At 37.6% G+C, this 18,382-nt stretch overlaps 1 long non-coding RNA gene across 2 annotated transcripts in view; it reads left to right on the top strand.

Moving 5' to 3' along the window:
- Positions 1 to 18,382, top strand: part of LOC107310859 — a 29,784-nt gene that overhangs the window by 9,879 nt on the left and 1,523 nt on the right. Inside the window, exons 2-4 of one of the 2 annotated variants that reach the window (XR_001553770.2) lie at positions 12,229 to 12,432; positions 13,498 to 13,735; positions 16,872 to 17,248. This is a non-coding gene — a long non-coding RNA (uncharacterized LOC107310859). The remainder of the gene's footprint in view (positions 1 to 12,228; positions 12,433 to 13,497; positions 13,736 to 16,871; positions 17,249 to 18,382) is intronic. The other variant, XR_004306689.1, reaches the window with a different exon arrangement.

Raw genomic sequence — 18,382 nt, 5'->3', positions numbered from 1 at the left:
TTCATTTGTTTTATGGAGCAGTTCAAACCCCAGCACCCCCAAATTACTGACCAAAACTAGCACATAAGATTGTATGATTTCTTGAGTAATTAATCCTGATAATTTTACACATCTGGTATCTTAGCTTAAAGAACCTAGTTAAGTATCCATAGAAATGTTATTGGTATTCTCTATTTTTCCTTTAATGTTAAGAATTGTCTTGCAATTTAGAAGCTGTATGCAGTTTTTTATCAATTGCCTATATGTCAAGTAAATACTGCCTACGTGGGTATAGCACTATGATGATGCCAGTTACATGGGCTTATGTAGCGAGGTTTTGGCAGCAGGGGACTTCTTGACTGGTCACTACTGGCCTGAGAGCAATGCTGGTTGTACCTCTGGAAGAGCAGGTTTAAGACAAGGAAAAATTCTGTGCCATAGCAGGTGGGAGAGAAGAGTGAGAAATGTGAGAGAAGCAGTGCTGTGGGCACTGAGGTTGGAGCAGGAGGTGCTCCAGGCTCAGAGCAGCAGCTCTCTCAGCCTGTAGAGGCCCATGGAGGAACAGACTGTCCCCCTGCAGCCCATGGGGAACTAGGAGCAGCCCCAGGCCAGAGCTGACACCCTTGAAATGGAATCCTCAGAGCAGTTCTCATTGCTCTAGTCTTTTAGCAGTAGACAATGAACTCACCTCCCTATGCTCAGTCTGTTTTGCCCACAGTGGTAGACTGGTGAGTGATCTTCCTGTCCTTATCTCAACTGTTGAGCACTTTTTCATCATATTTTCTTCCCCTGCTCATTTGAGGGGAAGCAGTGAGAGAGCAGCATGATGAGGTCAGGCATTTCTCAGTGAAGGCACTGTGCAGGTATAGGCATTCAGTAATAGCACTAGCCTGTCTTTTCTGTGGTGGGGGAAAAAAAAATCCCCATTGTCCTGTTCTTGGCCTCTTTAAGACAGGCTGAGTGAAGTAAGTGTGGAGTGACTGTAACATTGTGTGTTCCTTCCTGACCACTGCTGGATATCTGTAGCCAGTGAAAGGAGCAGAAGCTCACACAGGGAAGGCAGTAATGTCCATGGGGATACTTGGTGATCTACAGTGCAAGTGCTTTCCTTAGTCTAGAGACTATGAACAAGACCAGATCTGACCAGCATGCCTTCTGGCAAGGATGGCTTTATCCTCTTCTGAGGGGAATCTGCTGTATTTTGATATTTTCTTCAGTACAGTTTTCCCCTCTACCTGAGCGACTGGGAGATTCTCCTGATTCCTCAGTAAAGCCTCTGTATCTTCCCTCCTTTATGACAGTGCTTAACAGTAAAGATTCTTAAGAGAGATACCTCAGTAATTGTTAAGCACAGCACACATTGCTTTGTTGTTTCTTTTTCCTCAAATAATTTATTTTGACTGTTTTAAGAAAATCTTATTGTTAAGACTATGCTAAAAACAAGGATTCCTCTACCATGCAGTATGAAACAAGAAAAACCATGGCTATTGTGCTGGCAGCTAATTTTTACATTCTGTGTCTGAATCACCAGCTTGCCAATTAAAGTCTGACTTGTGAGGCAGAATACTTGAGTGAAAAAATGTGCTGTGGGACTCAAGAGCTGCTGCAGGAAGGAGGGAAGCATTGCTATGTTAAAATATACTTTGTTCAGGTGTCTTTGTTGTTAAACTGAAGTGACAGCTAGTTTGGGCTGCTAGCGTGTAAACAGGTAAGGAAAGTAGGAAGGAAAAAAAAAAAGCTTGGAAGGCAGTTAGAGTTATTCTGGCTTGCGGACTCTTTGAAGTAAAATAAAAATCAGACATCTTCCATCACTAGACATGCTTAAAAGGAACTTTAAACCTTAATGGGTGATATTATTCTTCATATGAAAAGAACGGACCAAACAGTTGACAGGGATTTCCGTATGTTTCAAACAGGTAAAGAAGTTTCTAGAAGTTTGGCAAGCTAATGAGAAGGTTTGAGTATAATAGAGTGGAAAAGTTTTTCACATAAATTCTGTGATGGTCATTTTGAAAATGCTGTCCTGAAAGCTCCAAACATTTGACAACACAATTAAGGAAAAACAGAAATATCAGTACAGGTATTGGAAAGAGTGTTCTCGGTCTTACAGTAGCATATAGACTAATTTTTATTATATGTATTGCTATAGTTCTTCTTAGATATTTTTTTTTAATGGCATAGGACTTTTAGATGATAACTAATATTGTTTCTTTATTTCTGATTATATCAGCAAATAGGTATTTTTCACATCACAGAATCACAAAATGGCTGAAGCTGGCAGGGACCTCTAGAGGTAATCTTGTTCAATCCTCTGCTCAAACACGCACATGTAGAGCAGGTTGCTCAGTACTGTGTCCAAATGGCTTTTGAATATCTCCAAGACAGGAGATTATACAACATCTGGACAACCTGTTCCAGTGCTCTGCCATTTTCATGAAGTGTTTCCTGATTTTCAACTGGAACCTCCTGTGTTTTATATTGTTGCTGTTTGTCCTGGCACTGAGTATCAGTGGAAGAGCTCTGCTCTGCTTTCAGTGCACTTTCCCTTCAAGTATCAATCTAAGTGTGGCCTTATCAGTGCCATGCACAGGGAGTCCTCACCTGCCTTGGCCTTCTGGTAACACTTAGCCTACTGCAGCTCAAGACCATTAGTCTTGGTGGCTAGGGCATATTGATAGTTATAGATCAAACTTGTACTTGGTTTCAGTGGGATTTAGAAACCTAGCTCAGTAGAAAAATCCATCCCAAGCTGATTTTAATACTTATTATTTTTCCTTCCATTAGTTAATAAGCATCTATAATCATAGCCCAGATTTTTGAGAATTTTGACTCTCTGTCAGAAGGTAATTATCAATAACTGTTTTGAATCAAGTAGTATCAAGTAAACTGTGTAAGCCATTGTATGTACTGAAAGACTGGTCTCAAATAACTAAAGAGAAGGCCAAATGATTTTACAAACAAAATGCTGAAGTGGATTATACCATAATTTTGTTGAAGAGCGATCCCTACTGTTCTTGCTGATTATTCTTTTTTCCCCCAAAGTCTGTTAGATCTTTTTTTGTTCCTTAAAGAGGCAAATTCTCCAGGAGGTTTAGAAACAAGAGAGTTTTACTGCACTATTATTTAATGGTTTTTGGTTGGTTTGTTTTGTTTTCTTAAATGTAGTCTTGAGGGAAAATGAGATTCTGCTCCTGCACCCTCAGTCTCCTGTCTAAAAATCTCCTGTCCTCCTTCAAAAATTTCATATGAAGAATTATGGAAGTGATGGTCACACCATGCATTAGCCCTGCTTAAAAAAAGAAAGCGAAATCATGTCATAGGTTCCAGTGTAGGAATTGGTACATCCAGAGGCTTTCTGCCTCCTTGTTCCTTTCGGGACCTTGGTCTCTATATGAATCTGGGTGCCATGTAGACTTTTTTTCACCAGGAGTAAAAGGGTGTGGAAGTTCACCAACATTAGTGCATTTCGTTCAGTGTGTAGTAAAAATACTAGGGAGAAAATGCTGATGGACATATACAGGAAGGTAAATCTAATAAGTAACACCCTGCAAAAACTGAATTTCTGTAAATGTATGAAGTTGAGGGCTTTCTTGGGATTTGATTTTTTTCTAAAGAAAATAACAAAAGTGCGGCTGAGGTTGGTCTCAGATGCTCATTATCTACCTTCCTGGTCTTACTGTGTACCAAAATACTGGAAAATAACCTCAACAGAGGATAGGAAGAAGTGGGGAAGAATAATTCAAGAACAAGGGTAAAAGCAATCATCAAGCAACACACAGTCGTTAGACTCTTCTGTTAGGTTAGTTTATGTAAATCTCACTTTGCAGAGGATTCCATGACAACTCACACTTTATCATTATTCTCAATTACATGTTGTGGATCAAATAGCTTTTATGCAGGTTAATGTTGATCATCAATTACTATTTACTTTCTCTCTTCCCTCCCCCCATATTCCCTCCATTTTTTTAAAATTTTTTTTTTCTTGAAGTGAACTGTAATATTAAACCTTGTGCTCAAAAGAAAGATATATGAATGGGAATGCTTTCCTGCTTTGCTATTGCAATATCAGACCTCTAGGAAGCTCAAGACAGATGATACAAGACATTTTGACAAGAGATAATTCTGCCGCTTTGCAAATCCTTTGATATCAGAGAACAGAAATAAGATATGAACTCATGACTGTAGATATTAATGTGAATTAGAATTTATACTGACACGAGTGAGGAAAAGGAACTTCGTGCAATACGAACATTTCATTTGTTTTCACATTAGGTTTTTGTGTTGCACTCACCTGCTGAAATTAACGACTTAAGTAATTCCAAGAGAAAGTGTTGTCTTCTTAAGGGACTTTCCTCAGTCAGTGAGAATGGTAGCAATTTGTCCAATTGCAGTGGATATTGTCTACTTTGACTTCAGCAAGGCTATTGACAGTGTCTCCCATAATATTCTCATAGGTAAGCTTAGGAAGTGTGGGATAGATGAGTGGACAGTGAGGTGGATTGAGAATTGGCTGCCTGACAGAGATCAGAGCATCGCAGTGAGCAGAGCATAGTCTAGTTATAGGCCTGAAACTAGTGGTGTTCCACAGGGGCTGCTGCTGGGTTAGGTCTTGTTCGTCAGTGTTCTGGATGAAAGGACGGAGTTCACCCTCAGCAAGTTTGTTCATAATACAAAGCTGGCAAAAGTAGCTGCCACATGGGAAGACTGTGCTGCCACTCAGTGAGACCTGGACAGAATAAAGGACTGGGCAAAGTGGAACCTGATGAGGTTCAACAAGCCCAAGAGTAGAGCCATACACCTGGGTAGGAATAACTGCGTGCATCAGTACAGCTTAGGGGCTGACCTGCTGGAAAGTAGCTCAGAAAAGTAGGACTTGGGTGTCCTGCTGACCATGAGCTAGGAGCATGCCCTTGTGGCCAAGATGTCCAATGGTATCCTAGGGTGCGTTAAAAGCAATGTGGCCAACAGAGCCTCTGACCTTGTGGGGCTGCATCTGGAATACAGTGTGCAGTTCTGGGCTCCACAGTTAAAGAAAGACAGGGATCTCCTGGAAGGAGTCCAGCAGAGGATTAAGTGCCTGGGGCATCTCCTGTAAAGAAAGGCTGAGAGACCTGGGGCTGTTATGACTGGAGAAGACTGAGAGGAGGGGCTCTTATCAATGATTATAAATATCTAATGGATAGGAGTCAAGAGAACAGAGCCAGACTCTTTTTGGTTGTGCTTGGTGCACGACAAGGAACAACAAGCACAAACTGGTACACAGGAATTACGATCTAAACATGAGAGAACTCCTTTACTTAGAGAATAAGCTACCCAGAGATGCTGTAGAGAACCTGCTTTAGCAGAGGTCTCTTCCAACCTCTGCAATTCTGTAATTCTGTGATAAGTGTGGGTTACCTGTAATTAACTTGATATTCGCTGTTTACAAATGAAATGCTGATTTCCAAAGTTTTTGTAGAAAACTGATCCCAAAATATGGTAAATGATCTGCCAGACTGCTGCAAGTCCCTTTTACTTAAACTTGTAATTCAATTCCATAGAATGAATTTTGATTAGTTTTTGAAGGTGGCCAATGATCAAGAAATGTAGGAACCATTACTTTAAGCAGCAACAGCAGATGCCACCTGCTGGGAACTACTGATTTAATTGACAATAATGTCATGATTAATGAAGCAAAGAGCAGAATAATGTGACACATTACAGTCCTTTAGTATGTTGGAGGTACTAGAAAAAACATCTTTTCTCTGGCTTTGAATGTCCATCTCAAAAGCGATCATTTAAATGCAAATAACAGTGTAATTGTCACATTTCATCAGATCAAATGACCATAGGTGATGCCTCTGACAGTAAAGCGAGGTGAGATTGTGTATGTGTATTCATACATTGTTGTTTTCAACAATACTTTCCAGTATAAAATGACATGAACAATAAATATTTTTTTATTTAGCAGCTGTATAACAAAGATATTACACAGGCATATAGAAATGTGAAGGCACATAAAATGTATAGTGGGAAGTGGGATCAAAAACATGCATAGTTTCTATCTTTATGAAAGCTTTGAAGCCACAGCTGTGTGTATCTAAATGAGCGACAACCTCTTTAATGGACTAATTAATGACAGAGGGGAGAGGGGCAATGACAAAAATAGAACTTTAATTTAGGCAGTGTCAGGGTTTTTTGCCAGGTTCTTTATCAAGGTTGTTATTTTCCCCTTTTTTCAGTGGAACAGCATCAATCCTCAACCCAAGAGATTATAGTGAGGCAGGTGGTGGCAGATTTATACCACCTGTCCCCATAATTCCTCTTATTCAACCTTGTGTTGTACAACCTGAGGAGTTGATTCAAAATTTCTTCAACTTATATTTTGCTATTTGTGCTAATGGATTGTAAGGCGTTTTACAAACTACTTTGCATTCTTTGAAAGTACAATGCAGTTTCTTCTGAAAATGCAAATCAAGTTTGGTCTGTCTATCTGTTTATTTATTTGCAGTGAGTAGAATGTGGTCAAAATTAGGGACTATATACAGTAAAAAACAAGAATGCCTCTCAGGATGTATATTTGGTCTGGGTGTTTAGAATAATGCACTGTTATAATAAGAAAGGCAGCTTGAATTATTCTGGGACCAATGAAGCAATTGTTTTAAATGTAGCAATGTAGCAATTGTTTTAAAGTTTTCCAGATATACAATAGTACAGTAACTTGATGTTTTATGTAAGCAGTGTATGGGAAGTTTATTTTAAAAAAAATAAAGTTTATTTAGGCATTTGTTCACTTTATACTATCCCTCAATTTTATTTAGGTACTTGGTCCCTATCTACAATGGCAGTTAGCTGCCTGTGCCCCACTTCTTCAGGCATCTGGTAGAGGCAGTGGGCAGCTTCTGCCTACAGGTTTTACCATGGTGTAAACTCAGAGAAGAAGAGAACAAGTCATTTTTTACAAAACCTGCCTATTTGCAGTGAATTGCTGAACCAGCATTTTCCTTGTCCCTGCCAAATGAAGCTTTATAATGGGTTAGAGTAGCAAATCTGATTCTGAAGTTCAGATCATGTTCAAACATTGAGAATAGTATGAAAAAAGTTTATGTCCTCTGAATATTCTTGTGTTGCCATACCTACGTTGCTAGAAACTTATGTTTGAAGTTGTTATATTGGTATTGAAAAATAAGAATGTTATGTATAAAGAACTTCAGAACCAATTTACATATACAGTCCCACTGAGCAACATGTCATTACTGAATTCTCATAAAAATACATGCTGAGCTATTTACAGGATCAACCAAAGTAATTAGCTATATCTGTTGTAATTAGGAGTCAGTCAGTATGTCATCTGAGATAATTATATTGCAATGCAGATAATTTTCTTGAATACCAAATACTACATGGAATTTTACCTACTAGCAGGAAAGTGCTTTTTCAGATTAAAATTTCACTGATATCTAGAAAACTAACAAACAACAGACATTGCAGTGATTGAGAAAATGATGTGAAATTTATTTAAATTCAGTGTTTTTTCTGCTAGTGATATGATTATATTAATTCCCCCTTTTTTGATATTTTTGGTGCTTTTGTTATAGAAAAGTTTCCTAGTTCTTTAAAGAAAAATGAAATTCATCTCTTGGTGGCACTGTATTGAAGTCAACAAAGGTGGTGTAAGATTGTCTATTTTAAGATTTTTCAGGTATGTAATTCTGTATATCGTATGCTTATTGAAGGACAGAAAAGAATAACAGAATTTCCCCTTGGAAATGAAGTTTACATAGCAATAAGCATCTAAAGTAACTCAAAGATTCTTACTGGAACACTTACTCAGTTTTCCTGTGTAATCTAACTTTGATTGGTTCTCTCTTTCACTAAGAGGTTTTTGGGTTTTTTTTGGGTTTTTTTTTTGTTTTTTTGTTTTTTTTTTAAAGCACAAATTAGATAAAAAATTGTCAAAGTCGCAAGTATTTAATGTCAAGATTTCTAGGCTTGCGCTTGGGCTCAGCCCAGAAGAAGGGCTGGGACTTGTAGAGGGACAAGAGCTCGAGCTGCAGAGGGAATACAGCTGGAAATGGGCTGCATGAGGACAGTGTGGGCTGGAAAAGGAATCTTCCCCTAAGAAATTTCTCTTCTGGAGAGTCCCTTGTGGTCTTTGACTCATGCACAGCCAGCTAGAGGGTTCTATCCAGAAATAGTCCTACCTTAATTTATGTGAGCTGTCATGCCTCTAGGTGATGGATGCAGTTTAAATTTAAATATGGTTTATTTTCATGGAGGCTTTCCCAGTTATTATGAATTCAGAGTTCCTGGTTTTGGAACCAAAGGACTCTCTTTTCCTGCCAGCACTCTATGTCTTAAATTAAGCAAGTCAGTTTTTGACTAGTGAAGACAGGCATCTGTGGTATGAATTCAACATCAAAAAGCAACTCAGCAGGGTGCTACACACTGGTAGAAAAAGATGGCCACATTCTGTGGCAATAGTCAGGTACTTCTGCAGGGCAGTGCAGAGAGCTTATGGCATACATTGGAAACTATCACAGTCTACTCTTCACACACAATGATTTCATGAATTCCTGTTTCTGAAGAACCAATGTAAAAATTATGTACTCCTGTGCATTCCTGGATGTTGAGTGATGAGATCAGGTGCCTTACAAAGGAGGGGGCAGCAATTTGCACCTCTTGTTTGGATGTTCATGCGATGGCTGGCACACAATGGGAAATACCGGTTCTGAACTGGCCTCCAATTAAGTAAATGTGAATCTGCACCCCAGCTTCTATATAACAAACTAGTAGTAACTTTCTGGCTGTGGCAAGGCACAAATAAGAAGGAATATAAGAGTTAAAAGGATAGGAGTCAGACAACAGAATGTACATTGCTGCCTTTTTTGGCAGGGCTTTGAATAAGGGAACAAAAGTTCATATGACTTTGCCTACTTTTGTCTAGTTTCAGTATTATTTCAGATGTCCTCCCTGGATAGCCTGGTATCTGTGATCTTCTGTATAATATTAGAGTTTGGATCCAAAGCCATACAAGCTTTGGATACCAAAAAGTTCTCCTTCAAGGCTACTGTGAAAAAGGTGAGAACCTTCTCTATCTTGTTAGTCATGCTTTGATGGAGGGAAAAAAAAATAAATAAAAAAAAATAAAAAAAATTATATTGTGTTTCTTGTGAGGAATTAGTATTTGAGTGTGTTCCTGCACAAGGCAGAATTGCGAGAGTAAGCTACTGCTGAGCACATGTAAACCCTACAATTGCTGAGTGTAATGCTGCCAGTAATATGGGGCTGGTTTTCAGTAAGGAAGGACTTGTTAAATATTGAAGGTCAGGCTGAGGTCAGAACTGAGAACTGCATAAAGCATGCAAGCGTCAGCATCTGCCTCGCAGAATGGGAATTTTGTAATGTTATTTTAACATATATGTAGGCGTATATCTCATAGGCTTGCTTTCAGCTCTTGAAGCACATCACTGTGAGAGCATGGGGAAACTGAATTATGCTCAGAAAGCACAGCCGGTTATAAATCATGTAGTAGCCTGATGATATTGTTTAGTTAATTTACTTTATGAATAAGCTGCAAACAGTTTTGTCTAAAAAGAGCTCATAACCCTATTTGGGGAAAAATCTGAGCACATATGAAACTTCTTATATAAAACTTACTGCTGAGTCTGACAGATGGTTCACAACTATCAGGGCAGCTCTGAAAGTAATGCCTCCTATTTTGCTGTGTGACAGATGGCAGCAGAGGGGCAGTCTGACATAGTGGTGCATGACATGGAAGTGCGTATGGAGCAAGGGTGTGAAACTGCATTTTTCCATGCGAAAATAAGGGTGCCCATTGACATTAATCAATGCTTGCTGAACATTTAAGGAGACTGCATAGTGGATATAAGCAGAGTGAGGGTGAGGTGGTGGGTGCTGTGCTCCAGCAATAATGACAGAGGGTCATCTCTGCTGGTGAAGATTTTTACAAGTACAGCATGCAGGGTCACCAGCATCACTGGTGAAAATGCACAGCTAATAGTGATGACTATGTTGAAAAACATTGTTCTGTAGCTGGTAATATTTTCTTTCAAATACTGTTATTGTGCTTTTCGCATCTTTTGTGGCTTCCATGGAATGAAATGGGAAGCATTGTTTCTGGAGCTACCAATGTATATTCTGTAATGCTGACAAGAATGTTTCTTATATCAGCCTTGATTTTTGCCTCTGTAGCATCCCAGCAGACAGCCAGTTAAATTGCAGCCTATCAGAGAGTAGGCTGACCTTTGCCACATCATCTGTGCTTAAATTAGCTTTGGAGGAATTCACAAATGACCTTGTCTGGATTTCTTTTGGGTTGAAGTTGTGAAAAAAATATACTCATTTTTGTTTATAATTCTTTCTAGGAACTGCACCATATACCCATACTGTTTTCATTGTTACCTTTGAAGTGTAATGCTTGATACCAATTGTCTCCACTCTGTTTACAAGTGCATCTGCTAGGTCTCATCTCCGATACCTAATGCCACTATCTGTCTTCTTATATTTTTAATATTATTCAATTAATGTTTGTGCTTTAAAACCTCCATAGCCTATGTGATGACTCAGAATTTTACTGAGCTTGTGCCACATATGTGACAGAGGAGCTGGGAATATGGCTATAAAGGCCCATTAAGGTCACTTGCTCTGTAGGCTACCATTCCTCATCCCACAGCAGTGGGACTCAATGAGATGTGGAAAGATTGTTGCACTGATGCAGGCAGTGAAATTGTCAGTCTTATAAAGTATGGTGATGGCAAAACAGTAGCTAAGCTGGCATAATTCCAGTCCTCATATATTCACACCACAAACGTTTCCAGAGCGTGACTGCTATTTTTGCTTCTGCCTGCACTACACTCATTGCTAGAAAGTACGTCTGAAATTGATTCCTGTCAAATTTTAATATTTTGTGAAAAAAGGAATAGTATTAACCTAAAATATTTATATTTGCTGTTTACTCTGACTGAATAATGCTTACTATTGAATCTACTGAATATTCATAGAAATAAAATCTTCAGATATAGTATCAGAATTCAAAGATAACAGCTTTTACATTTTCCTTCTTTTCAGCACAAAAATATGAACCTTACAGTGATATGCTTTTATTACAATAATAACAGAAAAGTTAAAAAACTGAGGTTACATATTGCAATGGACAGGAAGGGAAGCAACTTATACAGTTCCTGTCCGACATCTTGATGCGGTTTGTTTTCTCTTCTTTAAGTAAAAGTATTTGTTATGCTTTTCCCAATGTGTGATTTAATTTACAATAGCACGGGAACCTATTTCTCTGTTAATTTGACTTGTAATCGGTTGACATTGATGATATTGGTTCATGAGGGTTTTCTTATTTCAGGTGTGTAATTTTGTGGAGGTGATTGGAGTTTTTATTTTAATCTTAAAAATGAATATTCACATATGGGTTTGGAAACACTCTTTATCCTTTTAACATCTTCTGGGCAAATCTAACCCATTTAGAGGGCTAGGTTTCAGATATTATTCATAAAGGCAATAGCTAGAAATTGGCCTGGAATATGAAAGTAATCATTCAGTTTTACAGCCTCAGGAACCAAAGAGATTTTGCCATAGGATGTTAAAATAGCATCTCAGTGCTTTGACTTGAACCTCTGTAAATTTCAGTAAGACCTGCATGTCTAATTCATTTTGCCTGTTTGCAACCCACAACCTCCATTAGCTATGTTAATGGTTTAGGAATGAAAACAATATTTTCCAATAAATGCATTTTCTGTTTATTGCTAACCTAAATATTTTAAAATCTTCAGTCAAGTCAGCTGAATTGTGATATCAAAACCATGAAAAGATGCTTTGAATAAATAAGAAGCTGTTTAGTGTTGTCTTGCCTTGTTTATTTTGTTTTACATGTGGCAGTCTCTGGAATTACTTTTTGAAAGTGATGTAAGAAGTGGTTCTGTGATACTGTCACTGAGTGAGAGACTAAGCTAAACATATTTTTTATCAAGTTTTAGGGGAAAAAGAATAATGCCTGACTCAGTTCCTAAATTCTGACCTGTTATTTTGTTTCTTCTGGGAGAATGGAGGCAGCTTTTAATATCACACCTATTCAAAAATGGTTTCTTATATAAGTATTCCAGTATTTATAAAACAAATAAACAAAAAAACCTCCACAACAGATTGTGTTGTCTGGTCTTCTGATTCTCATATGAAATTGTACTGTTTAACCCAGTGTACCACAAGGCTAACTTTAAATCTTTTTTCTCTGCTTTTCAGATTTGGATTGAGACCATCTGAGACCAGTAAAAGTTTTGGCATCATATATATATCTGATCAAGTATGTGTGTTTGCTTTCCTATACTGTCATTTCAACCTTGGAAGATCTGCACTGTGGATTTCTACGTACATATCTATCCACGTAATAAGCATTCAAACACTGTAAATAGTGTGGGAAATGTCAGATATAGGGAGGATAAAAGGGTAAGTAAACAGGTCTTTAAGAAGACGGTGAGTTGCTTTATCACTGCAGTTTCTTAAGAACTTATCTATCTGAATCACATTAATAAAATTGTTGAAAGATTCTCAAAAGCTCAATACCAAAAACTGTTTTTAGCTAAACCACCATAAAAACCAACCAACCAAACATTTGGAAACATCACAAGGCTGTAGTCCTCAAGATATAAGTAGATGCTTTGTGTTTTTTTTTCTCTTCTATAGGCTTCCATTTAATATGTACCATGATGCACTGTAGTATGAGAGTCCCACATAAATGTCAGGAGAGAGTTTGAGTCTCTAAAGGGCAACTTAGGACATTTATCACCTAAGTGGGTGCTTTTGTGAGGCATAATTAAACTGATCAGTAAGTAAGTAAACTAAGTTTAGGACTGAACTTTTAGAGGCCTGATTTCTTTTTCTCTTTTTTATTTTTATTTTTCCTTGACGAGTTGATCTCTGGCAAGCCCCAAAAGACTGTTTTCTATGACAGTTTTTATCAAAAGCAAAATACCTGGTGCTGCATGAGAAGTTAAGTATCCCTATAAGCTGTGTGAATGCATCTTTTTCTTCTGCATATCCTCAAAAGACAGGGAACTACTAGTATAAAACTTACAGCTGCTTTCTAAAACAAAAGTCTGGGCACTTGGGTACAAAAATTGCTTGTCTCAAACTTTGGTAGTTGCCAGCAATGTAATTGACTTAAGGTCTGACAAGGGTGAGAGTTGAATTAACTGAAATTGTGAATCTTCCGGATAACTTCTCCATTGCTGTTTACCACTGCTACAAAGCTGCATTGTCCCCAGGGGAAAGTCACAATCCAGTGTACCTTAGATGGGAGAGACAGTTCTGAATGCACATAAGAATCTTGTCTCAGAATGGGATATTTTTTTAGGAACTATATATATATATATGTGTGTGTGTGTGTGTGTGTGTGTATATTATATTTATATATATATATATAACCCAATTGATTCTGGCAAAATTAAATAGAAGAATGTTATGCTTAACGTAACTTTTTAATTTTTATTTTTTAATTTTTTTTTGGAAAAGGTATGGAAAATATTTCACTCTGACAGAATGAAAAAATATGGCAAGAATAAGAAAGTTGAGACTTTCAAACAGAAGAAAATAATGAGACCAGGGAAGTAAAGATATGTGGACATTAAATATTGGGGGGAAAAGAGAAAATCCACAGCACATTTTGAAGTCCTTTCAGAACAAATTTTGTGGAACTTCTCTGCACATCTTGACTGACGAATCTGAATCTTGGTTGCTGGTTGGTGAAATGGTGGGTTTAGTTTTACAAAAGTCAAGCAACATTCATACTACATGATTCAGGACCATATAAGACCTCCTAATATATTATTATAGAGCCTCACACTGTGGAACTTTTACGCAGAGTTAATATCTTGTTAATGAGCGGTGTAATGATAAACAGAGTATATAAATTTGCTTACTGGGTGGATCTGAGGAGCTAGATATTCATTATAGTACTCAAATTAGAAGTGAATAACCTGCTTTCTCACAGTTCTTATCCACACTGTTATCTTTAGTGATTGTTTTGCACTGTGAATGTGAATAATTGCAAGCTATTCACTAACAGATATTTATTAGCAGTGGTTCTGTCCCATTTTGTGTTAAGGTGTTGAAGAATAGTGTTGTTCTTGTCTCTCATTTCAGTACACAAAGAAAACATTTTTCTCTTTGCCTAAATTTTTGCCTCAGACATGAGGAGTGGGGTCCTCACATCTTTATGACCTATTTTTACATTCATCATAGGTTAATGTTCAGACATTGGTAAAACAGCAGGCTGACTCTAGAAATGCCTTCTTTTCAATAGCTGTGGGCCTGCTGCTTTAATTAATCTTTTTAGTATCCAAGAGCTGGTTTGTAAACACAGCATGGTAGATTACAAAGTGTAAAGCCTCAGTAATTAAAAGGTATAACAGCATCGAGTTTCTCAACAAACAAAAGATAAAACTGGATTCATATTTGTAAACCAAGTTTGAACACAGTGATGGAGGAGCAGGACCATGTAGCATGAATGCAGATGGTTGATAATGTGCCTACAGCTTTTTGATAAAGGTTATGATGGCGATGACTGGGAGGAGACAAAGGTAAGAGACAGAATCCCACCAGGAATGGTAACCCAAGCTGTTAGAGGGAAGGATGTACTGCATAAAGGTTGGTCCCCTGAAAACATCTTCATTTAGAATGGTGGGGACTGCAATGGCAGGGCTTGGATAATCACATGTCACAGAAAAATATAGTTTCTTTAAATATCATTCTACAAACTGCCCCCCACTTTAAAAATAAAGCAGATATATCTTGCGCTGCACACTGGCCCACTGCCTAGACTACTGAAGCAGGAAGAAAGATGTCTTCATTTCTTACATCATTAGTCTCGACAGTAAATCTTCAGGATGTTTTTTAATTAGTAATACATTTTAAACAGATATTTGGAAAACATTTAAGTCTTTCATTATGCATGTGCAGGAAGTTGCCTTTTTTTGTCAACAATGATAAGTCATGCCACTTGCACCGAAGCAGCATGGTGAAAGCATAGAGCTCTGCAATATGTTGCGGCATGGAAAGGTGACACTTCACAAGTAAAAATGAATGGGCCTAGAAATAGACTTACTTGGAGTGAAAAGTGGTATTTTCTGAAGGAATACTGTGTGTATGTGTGTCTCCCTACACACCCATGTACAAGTCCTGTAGTTTTTAAGTAGTCTATTTCAGTCCTGCAAAGTAACCTGAGTACACTTTAGTTCATTGTGAATTTCTGGGCTTAATGGGGAAACTCTGTTCAGGATGTCCTTTCCCACTAAAAATAAAAATAAACCACTTCCTCCATGGTGAATGGAAGTCTAACATGAATAAGTTCTTGATGTGTGTATTAGATTACATTATTAATGTTATTTTGAAGAAGAAAAAAAAAACACAGTTATTTCTGCTTTATTCTTTAATCACTGGGTTTACCTCTTTTATTTTGTCTTCAAGAACTTCTGGACAGAGACTTGAAATTCTATACTAGGCTACCTGCTGCCAAATTCATCCAAGCTCTATGGTCTTAAAAGGTTACAGCCAGGCAAAAAATAGTCATCACTAAAGTATTTCAGACAACTATCAGGCTTTCTCTTTAGAACAAAATATATTGTCACAAGTATTACTTTATTTTCATCATCTCACATCAGCCATCAGCAGTGACAACATTATGTCACAGATAAGCAGAGAGATCCCCATGGAACACAGCAGTGTCTATCCTGTGTGCAGCTTGACTGCAGGCACACTGCTGAACTCACTGTGGGACTTGAATTTTCACTGCCAAGAAACTTATCTTTTCTCAGTAACTATCTCAAAGATCAAAGCTTCTTCTCAATATTACATTCTCCTTACCAAAATATTGCCATATGTTGTTTAAATTACAGCACAAGATTATGGGTGTAGCAATTTTAATATTTTTTTTCTAATTCTCTATATACTAAATAATTCATATGAACCCAAATCAAGTTTATATAGAAAGCATACACATAAACTGTACACAGAAGATGAAAACAAGTATTTGTGTACAAATTACCCATAATTAAAAAGGCTTAAATTATTTTCTAGCTCTTTTGGGGCAATACTGATTACTTGCTAGTCAGTATTTCTGTTGATGTGACATTCATCTCTCCTGAGTTGCTGTTGACTAAGCAGTATATTAATATCTGAACCCTTCCAATCCTATTTTTGAGCCATATCTTTTATTTTCAGGAAGGAAGAATGAATAACTTGAAGTTCAAATGCATATTTATAGAACTTATTTCCAAGCAGGAGGATCAGTGTAGCAGTCCAGGTCATGTGGCATGCGTTTGCAAAATCGAGCTACGACTGCCTGCCTTGGAGCTCTCCCAGCCAAAGATAAATCTGACTTAGGAATTTTAAGGGTATAAGCCGGTGTCTGCAGTGTGACATGAGCTGACCAACGTACAGTCTTCAATATTTATCCCAGCAGTTGCAGCTTCTTTTGTAGGCATACAAAAAGACCCTGTAGTAGAGTTCTTTCTCTGAATTCTCACTGTTCAAACAAATAGTAAGAAAATGTGACAGAATATATTGCTGTGCAATGTCTGGGGCGGAATCTTCAGATCTACTGTGCAAAATTGAATTCTCAAGCTACTATTGGCAGGACAGATTAACTATTTGTGCCTTATTTTCCCTGTATAGAATAACAGCATGTACCTTTCTCACTGGGGAATTATAATTAATCAACAACTGTAGATTGCTATATAGAGAAGAGCAATCTGGCATGAGCAGTTCATTCAATGAATTGAGCCTGCTTGCAGATAATCCTTGAGCAGATGGTGTTGTTATCAGCCACAGAGAAAAAGAGTTAAAATCACCCCAGCCTGAATATTCCTTTTCTGTTTTATTTCACTTAGAGAATCTTCAGGCCCATGGAAGTATTTCTCAAAGATGAGGAACCTTTTATTTTCAGCTGTCTGAGAACTACATTCAAAAGACAGCGCCTATGGGACTGCTGGAGCTCTCTCCGATCCCCAGAGAGACAGGTGGAGGAGGCTTCCATATGCAGTTTGACTGATTGAGGCCCATTGGGATCTGTCCACACTTCAAAAAAGATTTTATCTTAACCAGAAAGCCTTTTTTAAACGTTTTGTCTCAGCTGAAGCCTTCGGATAACGGACAGACTTTCTTTGACATCAGGAAACAAAACAGCATTTTGAAGGATAACAGAGAGAGAGTGAAGTCAGAATGAGTTTTACTTCAAAATATTCAAGAATTCTATCAATCATTCAAGGTAACAATTACATACCACATAAATTCACTGTTTGCTATTCAAGAGAAAAACTGCTTGTTATCATTGAATTTAACTTATGTGTTTCCAAGCAATGTTCCTCATTTTTACTTTGCTTTATTTTTTCATTTGTATTCCCCTGGAGACTAACTTAAGGTTTAAATGACTTTTCAGAAAGAAATGTTATAAGCCATAATGGTACACTAGTCACTGCCTAGCAGCCACCACATCCAAACAACGAGTACCAGGCTATACGGTATAGCCTAGTATATATTTCTATTAAGATATTTATTTAGGTATTTTGAAATGCAATTATTAGCCTTGTAAGTGCACAGTCAGCTAATGTTTGTCAGCTAGTGGTTGGTGAGACTATGTGGGCTGTCGAAGACAACCTCTGTTCTGATACAGAAAATATACAGCATGATTGCTCACAACTAGATAATGTAAAGGATTTTGCCCTAGGACCTTGCCTTTAGTTCATTAAGTCAGAAATCAGATTACATTTCCTTGCCTCTCTTTCTTCTGTCTACAGCAAACCACCTAACACTTGAAGTACCTAAATCCCACAGAAGTATTAAGTATTGTATCTGATTGTGTGAGAGAGAGTTGGTATATGCTTCTGTTTGAACATGCTCCGGTGATGGAGATGATGATGCGCTTAGCGCAATCTCCTATTTATGTTGGTTTTGATGAATAAATTGTTTGTATTTAAAAGTTATTCATAATGAACTGCTCAGAATTAAGTGCTTCTTGTAAGTGCTGAATGTAACAACACCTGAGAAACACAGAAGAGATGCCTGCATTCATTTCTATCTGAAATTTCATCATTTTTCTAATTTAAAAACAATGGTGCCAAACACAATGGCCATAAATGTGGAAGTTGGTTTAACAGGAAACTCAGCACAACTGGAATTTATTTGTTCCTAACTGTAAGAAATGGAGAAAATAACCTTTAATTAGGCCTTCCAGGTTAACCTCTAGTGGATGAAGTTCTATTTTGCTGAACAAACAGGCAAGATATTGTCCTTAGGCTGACATATGTCATTAATAAGATTCTTCACCAAGGTTCAGTTGACTTCCTTCTTTCTCACTGAACTTTCTTTTTATCCTTTTTTTTTCTGTTGTTGTTCTTTTTGT

This window comes from Coturnix japonica, chromosome 3 (assembly GCF_001577835.2).
Source record: "Coturnix japonica isolate 7356 chromosome 3, Coturnix japonica 2.1, whole genome shotgun sequence".
In the NCBI taxonomy this organism is placed as follows: Eukaryota; Metazoa; Chordata; class Aves; order Galliformes; family Phasianidae; genus Coturnix; species Coturnix japonica.
The sequence above is the reverse complement of the archived record's forward strand: the minus strand, read 5'-3'. Positions and strand labels throughout refer to the sequence as shown.